A 17,952-nucleotide genomic window follows, 5' to 3' on the forward strand; every position below is an offset into this window, starting at 1 on the left:
CTGGTCAAAGATAGGGCTTGGTTACTTTGTCAATGGGGAGAGTACATGTCCCTTTTGTCTTTGCTTCTGTTTCATCTGCCAATAATGACACATTCTCCATTTCATCTTTTGCTTAAAGAGGATCCGTTTGGTTCAGTTAGTCATCATCCAATTTGAGTTTCCCTGTTGAGGTTCTCAGAAATGCCCATGGTCTAGGCCACTGGCCAGCCTATAGAGGTTGTCTTTGAGTTAGTTCTGGTCTTATTTGTCCAGATTAAATAACAAAGAACATGAAGACCTGGGCAAAAGGAGGCACTCACAAGGAAAATGAGCATGTGGTTAACACAGTAAGCATTGTGTGTGCGTGTGTGTGTGCGTGTGTGTGTGTCAGAAAAAGAGACTATTACATGCCATTTGTCTGTATAATATCCTCAGGTACATCTATCTTAGTCCAACCTAGTAAAATCCTATGCAAATACCTCTTCCCAAAGCTACTCACCAATACCATTCCACTGGAGAAGCTAGGGGAAGGAGAGGTAGCAGAAGATACTTGGAGCATCAAGGGACAGGAATTGCCAGTCAGCAACACAAAGCAATCACATCTTCTTTCAAAGGTATCCAGGATCTAGGAACTATGTGCAAATTGAGGAGTAGAGAGGCAGGGCCTGGCAGAACAAGGGCAACTATGTGCAGTTGGCCAGACCTGTGGTTAGGTGCCCAGTGGCACTTATTCTGGTCAGGGATGCACCTACCTATATGCACGACTGATTTAACTAATATAAAACATTCTTTCTTAGTTTTGCACCTTAAGGGCCATGAAGGAAAAGGGCAAAAATAATCCAAAATAAATGAATAAAATCAATATTATTTTTTTGCTGGAAAATATGAGTGAACTATACAGTAAGCCCTCACAATATTTCCATCTGCTAGGTAGATGAATTCAGAATGGTTTTACATTTATAATTACAGAGGGAATGTGTGAAACACCCTTATTTCTTTTTTCCCCCTTCTCTTAAAAAATGGTGAATAGGGCCTTTAATACTTGAGCTTAAATGAATGTTGCATATTTTGGCATGGTGTCAAAGTGTTAACAGAACTAGTACTATGGTCTTCGAAGGGGAAAAAACAAATAGTTTAACACTGAGGTATTTTGAAGCAGGTGCTCTGGACAATTAAATGACTTTGTGGCTTTTGAAGGCACCCTTCCAAGAACCAGAAATCTAAAAACTGAATACCACACTGTCACTTTGATAAAATATCTGTTTTTTGTTTCTACTGGAAAAAGAAACCAGAACTCAAAGAGTACAGAGAAAAGTTACTTTTAGAAAGGTGTAATGTACAAGACACTTTTTGAAAGCTGCGAATGGCTCAAAAAAAAAAAAAAAAAAATACCACACTGTATACACTCCTCAGTTATTTAGATCCAATGTCAAAACACCAACAGTTTAGCTACTCTTAAATTTTCATCTTAACTTATTATCACCATGATACTGTTGGGAACGTATAAAAATTACAATTTGAGATAGATAGGCTATGATCCACACTGGGATTTTCTAATAGAAAGCAAGGGGGTAAATACAGGGTGAGAGAACAAATGGCAAGTAGCATAGAATTGAAAGAAAATAGAAGAAAGGGAGAATGAAAGAAAAAATAGGAATTTTTTTTTTAAAAAAAAACAAGGAAACTGAACGGCAAAATGTAAGTTAAAGAAGAAGGAAAGGGGAATCAATTGAATCACTGAAGAAAACCCAGGTTCTAGACCTGCATATTCTCAACATTAGTAGGCGTATTACTAGCAATAAATAGCATTTGCAAGTAGCCCTGAGACTTTAGAGGATTCACTCAAAGATGCTGAGTATCAATCAGTTTTCTCATCCATAAAATGAAAACATAACTTCTGATGTATGTATTTTACATGGTTTTAGCAAGACTCATGTGCCGGTTTGAGTGTATTGTGTCCCCCAAAATGCCATTATCTTTGTGGTTTTGTGTGGGGCAGGCGTTTTGGTGATGGTTGGATTTGCTTGGAATGTGCCCCACCCAGCTGTGGGCAATGATTCTGATGAGATGTTCTCATGGAGGTGTGGCCCCACCCATTCGGGGTGGGCCTTGATCAGTGGAGTTACATAAATGAGCTGACTGGGGGGAGGAAGAGAGTGCAGCTGGGAGTGATGTTTTGAAGAGGAGCAAGCTTGCTAGAGAGGAACGTCCTGGGAGAAAGCCGTTTTGAGGCCGGAGCTTTGGAGCAGATGCCAGCTGCCTTCCTAGCTAACAGAGGTTTTCTGGAGGCCATTGGCCATCCTCCGGTGAGGGTACCCGATTGCTGATGTGTTGCCTTGGACGCTTTGTGGCCTTAAGACTGTAACTGTGTAGCGAAATAAATCCCCGTTTTATAAAAGCCAATCCATCTCTGGTGTTTTGCATTCTGCAGCATTAGCAAACTAGGACAGATTTTGGTACCAGAGAAGTGGGGTGCTTTTGCTGCTGAGTTTGCAAATACCAAACATGTTGGAACGGCTTTTTAAATGGATAAGGGGGAATTTCTGGAAGAGTTGTGAGGAGCTTGACAGAAAAGGCCAAAACTGCTTTAAAGAGACTGTTTGTGGAAATATGGACTCTAAAGATACTTCTGATGAGGACTTGAACAGAAATGATGAATGTGTTGTAAACTGGAAGAAAGGCGATCCTTGTTTTAAAGTGGCAGAGAATTTGGCAAAATTGAGTCCTGGTGTCAGATGGAAGGAAGAATCTGGAAGCAACAACTTGGAATACTTAGCTGAGGAGATCTCCAGACTATGTGTGGAGGACGTATCCTGGCTTCTCCTTGCAGCTTATAGTAAAATGCGAGCAGAGAGAGAGAAACTTAGAACTGAACTCTTGGGTTCAAAGAAACCAGAAGTTGATGGCTTGGAAAATTACGGGCTTCCAGTGGGTAGAATCCCAGAAGCTACAGCCCAACCTGAGGACAAGCCAAGATTGGATAAGGAGTTAAGCAGAAAGGATTTGTGGAAACTCCTATTGTCTGATGGCTTTGACCCCTGCATGCTTCATGCAAAGCCAACAGAATTTTTGCGAGATCTTTATAGACGGAGCCATTGCCGGTCTGGACTGGAGGAGACAGACAAGGAAAAAATTAAAGGAAAAATCTCTTCAAAGACAGAGCCATGGAGGTTGAGGTCTGGAGTCAAGAGGTTTAGGGCTGGGAGAGCAGAGCAGCCCACATGCATGGAAAGGGTGAGTTTGCCCTGGAGGTCGAGGGCGGGCTTTCCGCCTCGATGCTCTGGAAGAGTTTTGCCACCTCAGGTCCCAAAGAGGGTGGAGCACATTTCTAGGGAATTGGGGAGAGCCTGGCTGCCACCACACTGTTCTGAAGGGGTTGAGCGTGTGACCCGGAGATGGAAGGGAATCCGGGAGCTGCCCTGATGTTTGAGGAGGGTGGGGCCGAGAAGGTGGTCTCCCCAATGTGTGGAAATGTTGGAGCACTCACCTAAGTGTTTGGAGAGGAACGGGCTGCAGAAAAGGCCCTTGGGAAGGGTTAGGCTCCCACTCTCTCAAGCCCCAAGGATGCAACATTGTTCTGTAAATGACTCTCAGACTTTGAAATCTAATGGACTTTGTCCTGTGGGTTTTAGGAACTGTTTTGCTCCTGTTAACCCTGTTTTCCTTACTGTTTCTCCTTATGGCAATGGAAATGTTTATCCTATGAATGTCTCTCCTTTATATATTGGAAGCAGATAACTTGTTCTAGGTTCACAGATCCACAGCTAGAGGGGAATTATGCCTTAGAACTGACCAAGCCTAAACTGATTTTGATGGGATTTTGTACTTAACTTTTGTTACTGAAATGATTTAAGTTTTTGTGATATTGTGATGGAATGAATATATTTTGTATTTGGAAAGATAATGTCATTTTGGGGTTCAGGGGGTGGAATGTGCCGGTTTGAGTGTATTGTGTCCCCCAAATGCCATTATCTTTGTGGTTTTGTGTGGGGCAGGCGTTTTGGTGATGGTTGGATTTGCTTGGAATGTGCCCCACCCAGCTGTGGGCAATGATTCTGATGAGATGTTCTCATGGAGGCGTGGCCCCACCCATTCGGGGTGGGCCTTGATCAGTGGAGTTACATAAATGAGCTGACTGGGGGGAGGAAGAGAGTGCAGCTGGGAGTGATGTTTTGAAGAGGAGCAAGCTTGCTAGAGAGGAACGTCCTGGGAGAAAGCCGTTTTGAGGCCGGAGCTTTGGAGCAGATGCCAGCTGCCTTCCTAGCTAACAGAGGTTTTCCGGAGGCCATTGGCCATCCTCCGGTGAGGGTACCCGATTGCTGATGTGTTGCCTTGGACGCTTTGTGGCCTTAAGACTGTAACTGTGTAGCGAAATAAATCCCCGTTTTATAAAAGCCAATCCATCTCTGGTGTTTTGCATTCTGCAGCATTAGCAAACTAGGACAACTCAAATAAGAAAATGCAACATACAACTATCAGGTGGGTATTTCCGTGAAGGTTCAAACTAGAATCCTGTGAAGGGAAAGAAAGAATAGTCTAGAACAACATACCATCAAAACTCTGGTGGCCTGTGACCTAAAGAAAAGGACAGAATGATAACATAGACCGTCCTTAATTGGATAGATAATTGTAAGATTCTCTATTTCCATTGCAGGAGAATAGACAAAGCCTTTAAAACTGGTCATTCAACCCATTGGGCTTTCAATAACTACTATTGCCAGAATAGGGCTTTTTTTCAATTAGAAATATAAATATCTATGTTCCTGGCTAAAACTTTGGGACAGGTACTAAATTCATTGCTAAAATTCATCTGGAAGTCAAAAATTAAACTCATTTTCCCAGTCATATGCACATTATTATTTTTTACTACTCTTCAACTCCTAAGAAGCTATCTCAAGTTCTATTTCGTTTTGTATCTTATTCTCTATGTTTCAATTAGGCATTTGCATATTTGTCTTCATTACGATATAATTATATTATACAACATTTATAAGGGTAACTTTTCTCTGTGAAACTTAAAGCAGTTAATGGAATCGGTATAATTTACGTTCCTCCCACCACTGAGTTTAGGAGTCATAAAGCACCATCAGAGTTCTAACTCTTTCTCAAATGCTGGCCAAGGCACCATGTTATTTGGGCTCTTAATCCTGGTTCTTAACCCTAGCCTCACTTAAGAATCACCTGGTAAGATTTTGAAAGATAGACATGCTCATTCCCCACCTCAGACCTAATGAATTGGAAACTCTCGTGGTATGACATGATCATCAGTATCCTTTTTAAACTCCTCAAGTGATCCTAAATGGAAGCCAGGGTTGAGAACCATTGAAGCGACGCCTCTCAAACTTTTATGTGGTAGGAATCATAAGAAGATCTTGTTTAAATACAGATTCTGATCCAGCAGGTCTTGGAGGGTCCTTAGACTCTGTATTTCTATCACACCTCCTGGTGATACCATGCTACTTTGTGTATTAAGGGTCTAGCCTTTCTCAATTGATTTCCTCATCTGAACTATGCAACAAAGGACATTATTTTAATGACTATATTCTCAATTCTTCCAAAGATAGTACACAAGCAGTGCCATTCTAAATGCATAGAAGTGAAGTTGAGGTAGCTCATTACATACATTGGATGCCTTCAGGCATTTGGGCATTGTCTTAGTTTCCTAGGGCTGCCATAATAAAGTTCTAAAAACTGGATGGCTTAAAGCAACAGAAATGTATTGTCTCACAGTTCTGGAGATAGAAGATTTCAATCAAGCTGTCTGCAGGGCCTTGTCCCCTCTGAAACCTGTAAGGGAGAATTCTTTCTTGCCTCTTCTAGCTTCTCGTGTTTGCTGGCAATCCTTGGCATTCCTTGCTTTGTAGATATATCACTCTGCCTTCTCCATCTTCACTTGTCCTTTTCCCCAGTGTTCGTCTCTGTGTGTCCAAATTTCCCCTTCTTATAAGGACATCAGTCATATTGGATTAGAGCCCACTCTAATTCAGTTTGACCTCATCTTGACTAATAACCTTTTCAATGACCCTATTTTCAAGTAAGATTGCATTCATGAGACCAGGGGTTAGGACTTGAACATAGCTTTTTGGAGAATTCTATTCAACCCATAACTACCTAATTCTTAGAAAACTCACTTTAAGAAAAGTTGCTTGAACTGTGAATGGAAATAGAAGTATAAAGATTACTCAGTATCTTTCATACCTTGACAGCATATTTTGGTCATTTCTACCCTTATAACTTTCACAAATCAATTTGCTCACCCAGAACTTTACAGATTCACAGGGTATCAATACTTGCTTCATCCACATCCACAATTCATCTCCTCATCTACTCATATTCTATCCACTTCTCAACTCCCTGAAATCTGCCCTCTGCCTCATCACTTCACTAAAATCATTCCCTCCAAGATCAGCAACAATATCTATGGCAAATCCAATAAACTCTGTTTCCATCTTATTCGACTTTTTTTGGTACTCAACTTGGAAACATTCTCCTCCCTTAGCTTCAGTGCTGCTGAAATCTACCCCTACCTCTCAGCTCAGTCTCCCTCCTGCCCTTTTATCTCTTCTTCTGTCTAACTCTTCTTATATTATGATAGTTCTTTAGATTTTACCCTTGTGCTTTTATCTTCTCATTCTCCTCCTTACCCTTGATCTAATATCATGACTTCCTTCAATGTGCTGGTGACTTCCAACCCTGAGAGATTTCTAGACTCATATATTTCAATTGCTTATTACATCTCTTAGCCTGAATGTGAAATTCTTCATTACCCAATCTCAACCAATCCCCACCCTGCAACTTTCTCCTCCAGGATCCTCTAGTAGCAGCATTGTAAATACTAAAAAAAATAAATAAATAAAAATAAAAAAGAGCAATGAGAGAGAGAGTAGTGCCACCAAGGGAAGTATAGCTGACCATCTAGCTTAATGCCTGCAGAGAGGTAATGGTTAGTGAATTTTCCAAAGTACAAATTCTACCCTTTGGCCTTATAGGTTAAGAAGCCTAATTTTATCAAGAGCCACTGCACACTAACAGATACCATCAAACTCATATGTGAAATCTGGAAGCCAAATTATTTTAATAAATTACAACTGTAATATCCCCATCAGTGTGACCAGTACAAGTCTCTCTCTGGAAAAACCTATATGGGAAGTCAAATTATAATCAAATGTTTGCTCAATACACATGGAATCAGTGAAGGGGAGTTAAGTTATATAATTTAAATATGTAATAGAGTCAGGCTAAAATTCAGTCTTCATTTATCCTACAAATATTAATTGAGCACAGTGATTGAAGCCTTGTCATGGATAATAGTTCTTAAAGTTTGTCATCCATCAGTCCCTCATCCAGGAAGCAGCTTCGATAGACTGATCTTCATGACACTACTTTTTCTTATTTTCCAGCATTGATCAACACCACCTCCACCTCCACCCATACTGCCTACTAATCAAAAGTCACAGATTTGTTCATTTTTTTATCTGCTTTCTATTTCAGCCTCAATAATGTGGAAGACTTTCCTATTCTTTAAAATAACATATATTTCTACTCTGTCTATTTATTATTGCTTATATATTTTCACTCTCAGAGGAAAACTCTTTTCAATGCCTGGCAGTTCCTTACCGTTCCCCCCATCCCTATCCTCACCACCACTCCCCCACAAGTATCATCAACAGATACCATCATCGCCCTAATTCAAAATCCTGTTTATCCTAGTGACTTCTGATGCTCTTTCATTTGTCCAAACACTTAGATATCAAGAAGAATAACTTACTTAGCTCTCACTTTTTTTCACTAGCATTGCTCCTGTTGTATATACTTGGCTCTCATCTTAAGTATGAATCCCTTCTAACCCATTCTTCACATTGCCTCTAAAGCTTAAGAGGCAGAAACTACTATTGTTGGGACCACCACCCAAGGCCACACAATAGCTAAGCCTGAAGTTGATGGACCTGACATCGTGGTTCTCAACTAGGGTATATATTTCCTCATAGGGGACATTTGGCAATATCTGGAGACATTTTTGGTTGTCACAGCTTAGGGGGATGCTACTGACATCAAGTAGATAGAGGCCAGGGATGATGTTAAGCATCCTACAATGCACAGGACAGCTCACACATCAAATAATTTTCTGGCCTAACATGTCAAGACTGCCACAGTTGAGAAACATGAGGTACAGCCACCATCCCATGCCACTCACTCCTTAGTAAATATATGTGTACTGCCCTCCCCCAGCTATTCTCAGCCACACGCCATCAGCTACTAATTTTCTGAAATTCATTTTCTCAGTCCTACCCTTCCACTCCACCCCTCTTCCTAACTCCCTTGACTGTGTCTTGAAATGCAGCTGTGCACTCCCTATAGCCTCAGCATCTTTTCTGAGCATCCCTCCAACTCCCTGCCTCATCTGAATCCTAAGTCGTCCCTGAAGAGATCATGTCTGCTGTCACTTTTTCAGTGCTGGCTGTCTATTCCCTCAAACTTTACAAAGCTCAGGGTTAGGAAATGAGAATCATATTCACTCTTGTTCCCCATGCTGCCTCCAAACCTTTACACCTTCACAGTCTGATTCAAAATTCTGCTTGTTTTAAAATTTCTATTCTCATGCCATTTTTCATGCCATTTGTCTATATTACCTCTTCCCATCTTCATTTTTGTCACACACAGGCCTCCTGATCAATGCCACTCATTCATTGAAGATGTTGGGTCCTGGTGATTGTCCTTGGTGACTTCAGAATTCATGTTCACCCACACCAAGTCCTGGCCTCTCAGCTTCTGTACCATCTCATGTCCACAGACTTACTCCTCCACTCTCACAGTCACACCATCTCCTGCTCTCTCTTGACCCTTTACCTATGCACATACTCTTTTCCTTGCATGGACTTCCCTTCACTTTTGACTTCATCTGAGGGGCCCCTAGTTACATTTCAGGCCCCAGCTCATTACTTAGCTCCTCTGGGAAGTCTTGCCTGAGCTCCCTGCCATGAGGTAGGTGTGGTTCTAGTGCACTGTCATAATATCTGGCACAAACAGAAATCTTTGCAGTTGGAAAACTTATTTATGTGTCTCTCTCCATCAATTGATTGCAGCCTCCACAAATGCACCATATGTCTAATTTGCCTTTGTCTCCCTAGTAAACAGCAGAGTGCTCAGTGAATGGTTGTTGACCTGGCTTTCTCCACTGCCCCAGGTGGTCTCAACTGTCCTTGGAAGTTATAATAGAAAGAGCAGTCAAGGCAGCAGGCTATCCAGTTTACAGACATCAATAAGAAGATGAATGCCACTGACTAGTCCTGGATCATGTCCATGCAGTGAAACTAAACTGGTTGCACAATGGCCAAGCCAGACAGGGATTCAACAGGCTTACAAGTTCCTTTTATGTTATAGCCCTAATGCTGGTTGATTTTCTCCCAAATGTTTGCAAACAATATTATTTTCCTATGCTCAAAATCATTTAGTATCTACATGTTCTCTTTTGGTTTTATCTCTATAATACCAGTGTGTATAAAATGGCCTACGTCTTTCACTCTCTTTGTATATTTGGTTCTCCTTTTCAGCAGAGATATGTGTTTCTCTGCATATGTCTACAGATTTCTTAAGCATTTTTAAGATTACTTTATATTTTGTTTTACTCTTTGTCAAGAGTAGGCACCTAATAAATACTGATTCTGGGAAGATTACAATACTGAGGAAAGCATGCTGCTCATGTGGTAGAGTGGCAGATGAACAACCAACCTAGATAGAAGTGCCAGTCAGCACATGGTCCAAGATCAATGACCCAGTATCACCAGTAAGACTGATTTGCAATTTGGGATTTCCTTCTTCTAGATATAAACTCATAGAAGGTACAATACCATTTTGTTTATTTCGGTACCTGTACCCGTAATGTAGTGCTTCTCAGGGAAGACACTCGATGAATGCTGGATGAATAAAAGAGTGAAATTAGTCACAGTGAAGAACAACCTCTCTCATACATTTCTCACGTGTAATATTGAGGGAATAGTAATTAATCAACACTCACGTATCTGCCATGTCTACATTCTGAAAGATTACAACAATGTAAATCCTAAAGAGAATTCTTTTCCCTGTGTCTTAGTACAAGAATATGGAACCGCCAGTTATATAGCAATCATTAGATACTAATAATTTAACATTTTGAAGGAAATTATTATTAGAAGCAATTACAATTATAAATAATATCTATGTGGAAACTTTAAGAAGATACTTTTATTTACTCTTTTTACAGCTTATGTTGTCAGGACACAAGTATGATTTGCTCATGTAGATAAATGACCTTAAACCTACAGTTGACCCATATTTCTTTGGTTAAAATCTAGGTGAAATGTTGGACAATTTTTCAAATCAGTATTCAAAAAGAGCTTTGGAAATATCCATTTATAAATAATATTTTACATTTATCTGTGCTATAGTGTTTTTTTAACAACAGTACCTTAAATTGATGGCATTGACTTGCAATGTAGCTGTTAAACAACTGTCACAAATCTTTACTTCAGGCATAACTATTTTAAATGATGAGTGATATATCTATACACAGTAAGACAGAGTGTTGATAAGATGATTCTCTGTAATGAAAGGCATTCATAGTCATTTAAATTCTGCAATTAGAAATTCTCTATTGCATTTTCATTTCAAATAGTTTTAATAATACTTATGTCATGATGAAATTAAAAGTTCTCTCTTTAATGTTTAAATTCCTAATTTATTCTAGCTTTCAATATCAATATTAGATTAAAAAGTTAAAAGTAAAGGATACAAATAGACTGAAAAGATATCAATACTGCTTTCACAATTAGGCCTCCTGAACACAGCTCAAATAATTGAACTATCTTCATCATAATAAGTTCTTTACCCCTCTACCTGTTGTATTTTCTAAAGCAAAGAGAGCCAGTAGGCATTAATTATTTTAACAAATATGTATTTGCCTACCACCAGGGACAGTTCCAGACACTGTCTAGAAATAAATAAAATCACTGGCCATGTGCAGCTTATATTTTAGAGGGGAAAATAAACCAATAATAAAATATATGATCAAGTAATGTAAGCACCAAGAAGAAAACAGATAAGGGTAAGAGGATAGAAAAGTATTGTGATAGCATCTCTGACGTAGTGAAATTTGATCAGAGACCTGAATGATGAAGAAAACAAGGTATGGTGTCTTAAAGCTGTAGGTACTCCAGAAAGGCATGTTCTTAAATTAAATCCATTCCTGTGGGTGTGAACCCACTGTAACTAGGACCTTTTGAAAAGGATACTTCAGTGAAGGTGTGACCCACCTCAATCAGGATGGGTCTTAATTCTCTTACTGGAGTCCTTTATATATGTAATGACTACAGAGAAGGAGAGAAAGCCAGGGAAGCAAGAAGCTGAAAGCAACGAAACCCTAAAGAGAAGGAAGCAACCAGCAGACCCCACCATGTACCTTGCCATGTGGCAGAGGAGTCCAGGATCACTGGCAGCCAGTCTTTGGGAAGAAAGCATCACCTTGATGTTGCCTTGATTAGGACACTTTTCTCAGCCTCAAAACTGTAAGCTAATAAATTCTCATTGTTAAGCCAACCTATTTCACAGTATCTGCTCTCAGCAGCCTAGGAAACTAAAACATGACGTGTACAAATGTCTTGGGAAGAGTGTTTCAGCAGAGGGAACTAAAACAACAAAAGACTGAGGCAGGAATATGTTTGATATATACCAGGTAGAGCAAGAAGTTCAATGGGACTGAAGCAATGTGAGCGAAGAGGAGGATAGTAAGCTATTAGATTAGAGACAGCCAGAGGACAAATAATGAAGGGCTTAACATGCCTCTGTGATGAGGACTTTTAATTTTACTGTTAAGTGTGTGAGGAAGCCATTAGAAGACAGAGTAGAGGAGTGACATGATTTGATTTTGTTTTTAAAAGGATGACTACGGCTGTGTGAAGGTTAGACAATTGGGGGTGGGGGTGGGACTGAAGGAAACAGAGAGACTGGTTGGAAGGCCACTGCAGTACCCTGGTGAGAACAATTGCATCTTACTAAGGTAGAAGAGGTATAGGTATGAGAAGAGATCTGGTCCTAACTATATTTTTTAAAATAGCACTAGCAAGATTTATGATAGATTGGATATGCAATGTGAAAGAGAGGAGTCAAGGATACCTCCAAATGGATAAACTGTGGTGCTATTACTCATAAAGGAAACACTGGGTGAAGACCAGGTTTGGGAGAGAAAATAGAGCAGAAGGACAATTTGAAGACTTATAGTTTGATAAAACTGATAAGTGATATCATGGCACAGGTTCACAAAGAACGATGAACCTCAAACAAGACAAATTTAAAGAAAGTCACTCTCAGGTCCATAATTGTAAGGAGAAAATCTTGAAAGTTGGTAGAAAGGCAAACAAAACCAAAATAGATTATCTTCAAAGGAATAGTATTTAAACAGACTACTGTCTTCTCAAACGAAACAACTGAAGCCAGAGAAGAACATAATAATGTCTTCAAAAGCCATAAAAAATATCCCTCTCAACTTAAAATTACATACGAGTAAAAATATTCTTTGAGAATTAAGGTAAAATAAATATATTTTCAAAAAAATAAATCTAGGAGAACTTGGCACCAGCAGAACATATTTAAGATTGTTCTTCACACAAAAGGAAACTGATCCCAGAATGAAGTCTGAAGATGAAGGCAGAACTACTAGAGAAAAAAAAAAAAAACTAAAAGGTAAATGAAATGAATATTAGCTATAAAATAAACAATAATAATGTATTAAGGGATTTAATAGGTATTAAAGTAAAATAAGTGACAACGTCATATAAGTCAGAAAAAAGGGTAAATCGTGTTTAAGTGTTTTAAATTTCTTGTAATGTCTGGAAGAGGTTAAACGTACTAAGAAACAATAGTTTTTTAAATTTTTATGTGGTGACATACAGACAACACAAAATGTCCCATTTTAACTTCCTGTATGTGTACAATTTAGTGATATCAGTTACATTCACCACCATCACCACCATCCATTACCAAAAAATCATCATTACTCCAAACAGAAACTTTTTAGCCATTAAACAATAACTCCCTATTCCTCACCCCACCACCCCCACCCCCAGTCTTTGGTCAATTGTGATCTACTTTGTCTCTATAAATTTGCTTATTCTAGGTATTTCATATAAATGAAATCATATATTATTTGACCTTTCTTGTCTGGCTTATTTCACTCAACGTGATATCTTCAAGGTTCATCCATGTTGCAGTATATATCGGAACTTTATTCCTTTTTATGGCTAAATAATATGCCTTTGTATGTATATGCCACATTATGCTTATCCATTCATCTGTTGATGGATACTTGGGATGCTTCCACCTTTTGGTTATAGTGAACAACGCTGCTGTGAACACTGCTGTACAAATATCTGTTTGAGTTCCTGCTTTCAATTCTTTTGGGTATATAACTAGAAGTGGAATTTTGTCAGGTCATATGGTAATTCTATTTTTAACTTTCTGAGGAACTGCTACACTGTTTTCCATGGTAGCTGCACCATTTTACATTCCTACCAACAATGAACAAATGTTCTTATTTCTCTATACCCCTCCAACACTTAGGATTTTCTGGTTTTTAAATAGTAGGCATTCAAGTGGGTGTGAAATGGTATCATATTGTGGTTTTGATTTGCATTTCTATAATAGCTAATGATGTACAACATCTTTTCATAAGCTTTTTAGTCATTTGTGTATCTTCTTTGGAGAAATGTCCATTCAAGTCTTTTGCCCATTTTTAATATTGGATTGTTTGCCTTTATGTTGCTGAGTTGAAGGATTTCTTTCTATATTTTAGATATTAAATCCTTACCAGGTATGTGGTTTCCAAATATTTTCTCCCATTGTGTATGTTGTCATTTTACTTTCATGATAAAGTCCTTTAAGGTGCAAAAGTTTTTAATTTTGAAGAGGCCCCATTTATCTATTTTTTCTTTTGTTACTTATGCTTTGGGTATAAAATCTAAGAAACCATTACCTAACGCAAGGTTCTGAAGATGCTTCCCTACATTTTCTTCTAGGAGTTGTATAGTTCTTCTCTTATATTTAGGTCTTTGATCCATTTTGAGTTGATTTTTGTATAAGGTGTGAGGTAGGGGTCCACTTTAATTCTTTTGCAAATGGAGATCCAGTTTTCCCAGCAGCATTTGTTGAAGAGACTATTCTTTTGCAACTGAGTGAGCATTGCCCACTTGTCAAACATCAGTTGGCCATAAATATGAGGGCTACAAAATTTCAGGAAGTTTGTGTGTCTATGTGTGTATGTGTGCATGTTTGTAATTTGACAAGTTGTCTCTCACATGTATGTAAACTGAAAAAATGAAGATTAGACACTATTAAAATATGAACAAAGTGGGAGAACTTTCTCTACTAGATGTCAAGACTATTTTTTAAAACTATTGTAATTAAAACAACGTGGTAAGTTGCAAGAATTGAAGATAGGTCAATGGAACATAATAGAGACATATATATATATATATATATATATATATATGACAATTAACTTATGATAAAGCTAACACTTATGAAAAAGAAGAGCAGTGGGAGAAAGATAAGAAATGTATGAGACAATATGATAGCCATATGCATGAAAAGCACTGGATATCAACTCCTCCTCAAGTTATATGCAAAAATCAAATCCACTGCATTGTAGATCTAAATATGAAAGGAAATGAATAAATCTTCTTAAAGATAATACAGAAAAATATCCACATTCCCTCAGTGGTAAATTAATCCTTAAAGAAGATACCCAAAAAAGTACTAATTATAAAAAAATAAAGCTTGTTACATTAAATGATAGTAAGAGTTAAACTGTTGGTCATAAAAAGACATCATTAATAGAGTGAAAAAACAAACCACAGAATGAAAGAAGATATTTAAAACACATTTAATTCAGAGTAGTCTTAGTATATATAAAGAATTTCAACAAATCATAAGACAAACCCAATAGAAAAATGAGCAAGAGACCTGAACAGTGCAACACAAAAGGAGATATCAAATGGACATAAAGATAGGAAAAGGCACTTATTAATCATCAGGAAATTGGAAGGTAAAACCAAAACAAAACATACCCCAAAACCAGAGTGCTTAAAATTAAACAAACCGACAATGACAATCTTGATGAGAATGGAGAACAATAATAACATTCATACATTACTGGTACGAGTGTAAATTGCTAAAACACTTTGGATATGGTTTAGTATTTTATCAGTCAACTATGGCTATAATAATGCTATGTCTCAAACAACCACAAAAATCTCGACAGCATGTATCAAAAGCCATGGATTTACTCACATATCTCAATGCTGGCTGGCGTGCAGGTGATCTCGGCTAGGCTCTGCTGGGTTGGTTGTAGCGATGTACCTCGGGCCCAGTCCCTTGTCTGCCAGTAAATTAGGAATTAGTCTGTCTAGCTGGGCTTGGCTGGGACAGCTCATCTGGATTGGCTTTGCCTCCATTGTTTCTCCTCCTTCTGGAAGTATTCTCTTTCCTGTTGGAATTTGTCTTTGTCCAATGAGATCTAAAATGAGAGACGATGTAAGTTTGGTTTACCAACATATAGTAATTGAGTTGGTTAAGTAAAGTTATTTGAAGACAATGTAATCTCTGTTCTTTATAGCTATTATAAAATATTTGAGTTTTGCAAAAAAGGCAGGAAAACGAATGAAGGTTGATCATTTTTATTTCAGCAAAAGAATATTAATGCATGACCCTTTCCTTTTTCCTCTAGAAACAGAATAAATCCACATTTCATCTTTTTCCTCTGTGATCCCTTACCTCCTTCCCACCATTTACCATTTACAGTACTGCTTTCTGCGTTCTCTAAAAGGGTTTGAGTACTTTCTTGAGATTTTACATGCATTTTATCCTTTATGCTAAGCTATTGTTCTTAATCATTTCCCTGTAATTACCTAAATTTATAACTACAGCTAAAGTTTTCCAGAGTTAATTTTCTTCAACATCTTTTTATCTGTCTTCCTAGGAAAGATGAAGAAAGTGAGAGGAAGGTGAGAGCTTGTTGATAAGCCTGATTCTTACTCTATCCTAGTGATGTCTGAGGTGTTAATCTTGTCTTTTCTTTTAATCTAGGTAATGATAATGGTTGTTTTTCAATATTGTTTTAGCTTCATTAATATGTATGCTGTCTGCTGCAACTTCTTTTTCATTCAAGCAATACTTTGAAGCTAACTTCATAAGCCTGTCTCCTTCTTCAGGCCTAACTTTGACTTTCTTTGTCTACCTTTATATTTTTTGTCTTTGTTTATCCCGTGTTTTGTGTTTGATACCCCATTGCTGCTCTGGGTTCTTCTTTTTGCTGCCCTGGCATTACTATTCCTAATCACTTCGTGTTTTGTGTGGATATTTCAATATTTCACTGTCAGCCTCATGTTTGTGAAAACATTGTAGCAGACTTTAGCCATAGTGAGTCTCAATTATGTACTTATTAAAATCATATTTATTGTGCTTATCTTACGGCATGCACTATCCAAAGGCACTGGTAAGAGGAACAGGCTTGCTCACTACCTGTATAAGACAGTGCCCCTGCCTCCCATGAAGGAAGGACTTTGGGATATTGGCACTGATGTACGCCTCCCTGGGTACATGGTGCTCCACCTCAGCCTGCTTTTCTCACCCACAAGACTGCTTTCACAGTCACAAAAAAAAAACCCATTATCACAAATTCTCTAAAAAAAGAGAGTAGCAAGGTTTGGGGGGCTCTCTCCGAGAGCCCATTCCATGGTGCATCTAGCTATGAGGTAGCCCAGCAACCCTCTTGGTGCAATCATGAGAGCATGGGGTCTTCCTACATCATTCAGCCTATTGTCTACCTGTAAGTCTTCTTGATAAAGTATCATATAATTGTGATAGGTATTTGCCTTTGCCTATAACTCTCTGACAATAAACTAAACAAAAAACATCCCTGGCTTCATGTGACCTCACTAAAGGAGAGTTACTCTATAAAAAGAAATCAAATTTATTTTAGGCTCTCAAATATCATTCTAGTTATTAATTTCTGCCTGGCAATCGCCACTGGTTTGGGTACTTTTAGGTACTTCTCATCTTGGTCCTCTTAACTACTTGACTGTCCCACAGCCACAGTCATCCATCCTGCCAAGTCATCTCGCCTGTGCCTCTATATGGACTTGAAGAGGAAATTAAGGAAGTAAATAGATTAGCCCAAATTTACAAAACTACTGTGGAACAGAATATCTTCAGCCAATAGAGAGTCAGAACCAGCATCTCCTTACATGGGAAGTAGCAGCTAATAGCTAGCATTTGCCTCAATTGCCTCATTGAGCTTTCTTTTTTTTTCTTTACTACCCAATTTATAGAAATTATAAATGCGAGTATGCAGAAGAGGTTCTAAAACCTTGATATTTAGAAACTGATAACAAAGTATTTATTATGAGGCTATCATTTTCCAATAGAATCTACTAGCTAAAATAATAAGCAGAGAATGGATGAAATTGTGAGTAAAAATCTTTTCAGGAGGAACTAAGACATTTATTCAATCATTCATTCATTCATTCATTCGTCAAATACAAATTCTGAGGCAGACCTATTGTATAAGCCACAGTTTTAAGCTCTGGGGTGGCGTGGAGTGAAGAGGTGGGAGGATGGGGAGAATTTAAAGAACAGAAAGACACAGTCACTGTCTTCATAGAGTTCACAGCTTAGCCCAAAGGGCAGAGAGGACACACATTATCACTAATACAATGTGAGAAGTACTGAAATAGAATACGCCTCAAGTTTTTCCAGTTTTAGGATGTCCTTCATTGGCATGGCCCCCTCCGGTTAACAGGATAAATATAGTAACAACAAAGATCAATATAGCTTATAAATTCTTAAGGTAAAGCATTGATTGAAAGATATTTATGCACATCATGAAGAGCTCTGGCACAGCTCCAAGTAGTAGATTTCAGAGGCATTTTTAATGAAGCCCATCTC

General features: G+C 38.4%; 1 long non-coding RNA gene across 1 annotated transcript in view; it reads right to left on the bottom strand.

The window, feature by feature from the left end:
* Positions 1-15,489, bottom strand: part of LOC119543404 — a 326,071-nt gene extending 310,582 nt beyond the window's left edge. Inside the window, exon 1 of the long non-coding RNA XR_005218571.1 lies at positions 15,298-15,489. This is a non-coding gene — a long non-coding RNA (uncharacterized LOC119543404). The remainder of the gene's footprint in view (positions 1-15,297) is intronic.
* Between the last annotated feature and the right edge of the window lie 2,463 nt (positions 15,490-17,952).

This window comes from Choloepus didactylus, chromosome 8 (genome assembly GCF_015220235.1).
Source record: "Choloepus didactylus isolate mChoDid1 chromosome 8, mChoDid1.pri, whole genome shotgun sequence".
NCBI lineage: Eukaryota > Metazoa > Chordata > Mammalia > Pilosa > Megalonychidae > Choloepus > Choloepus didactylus.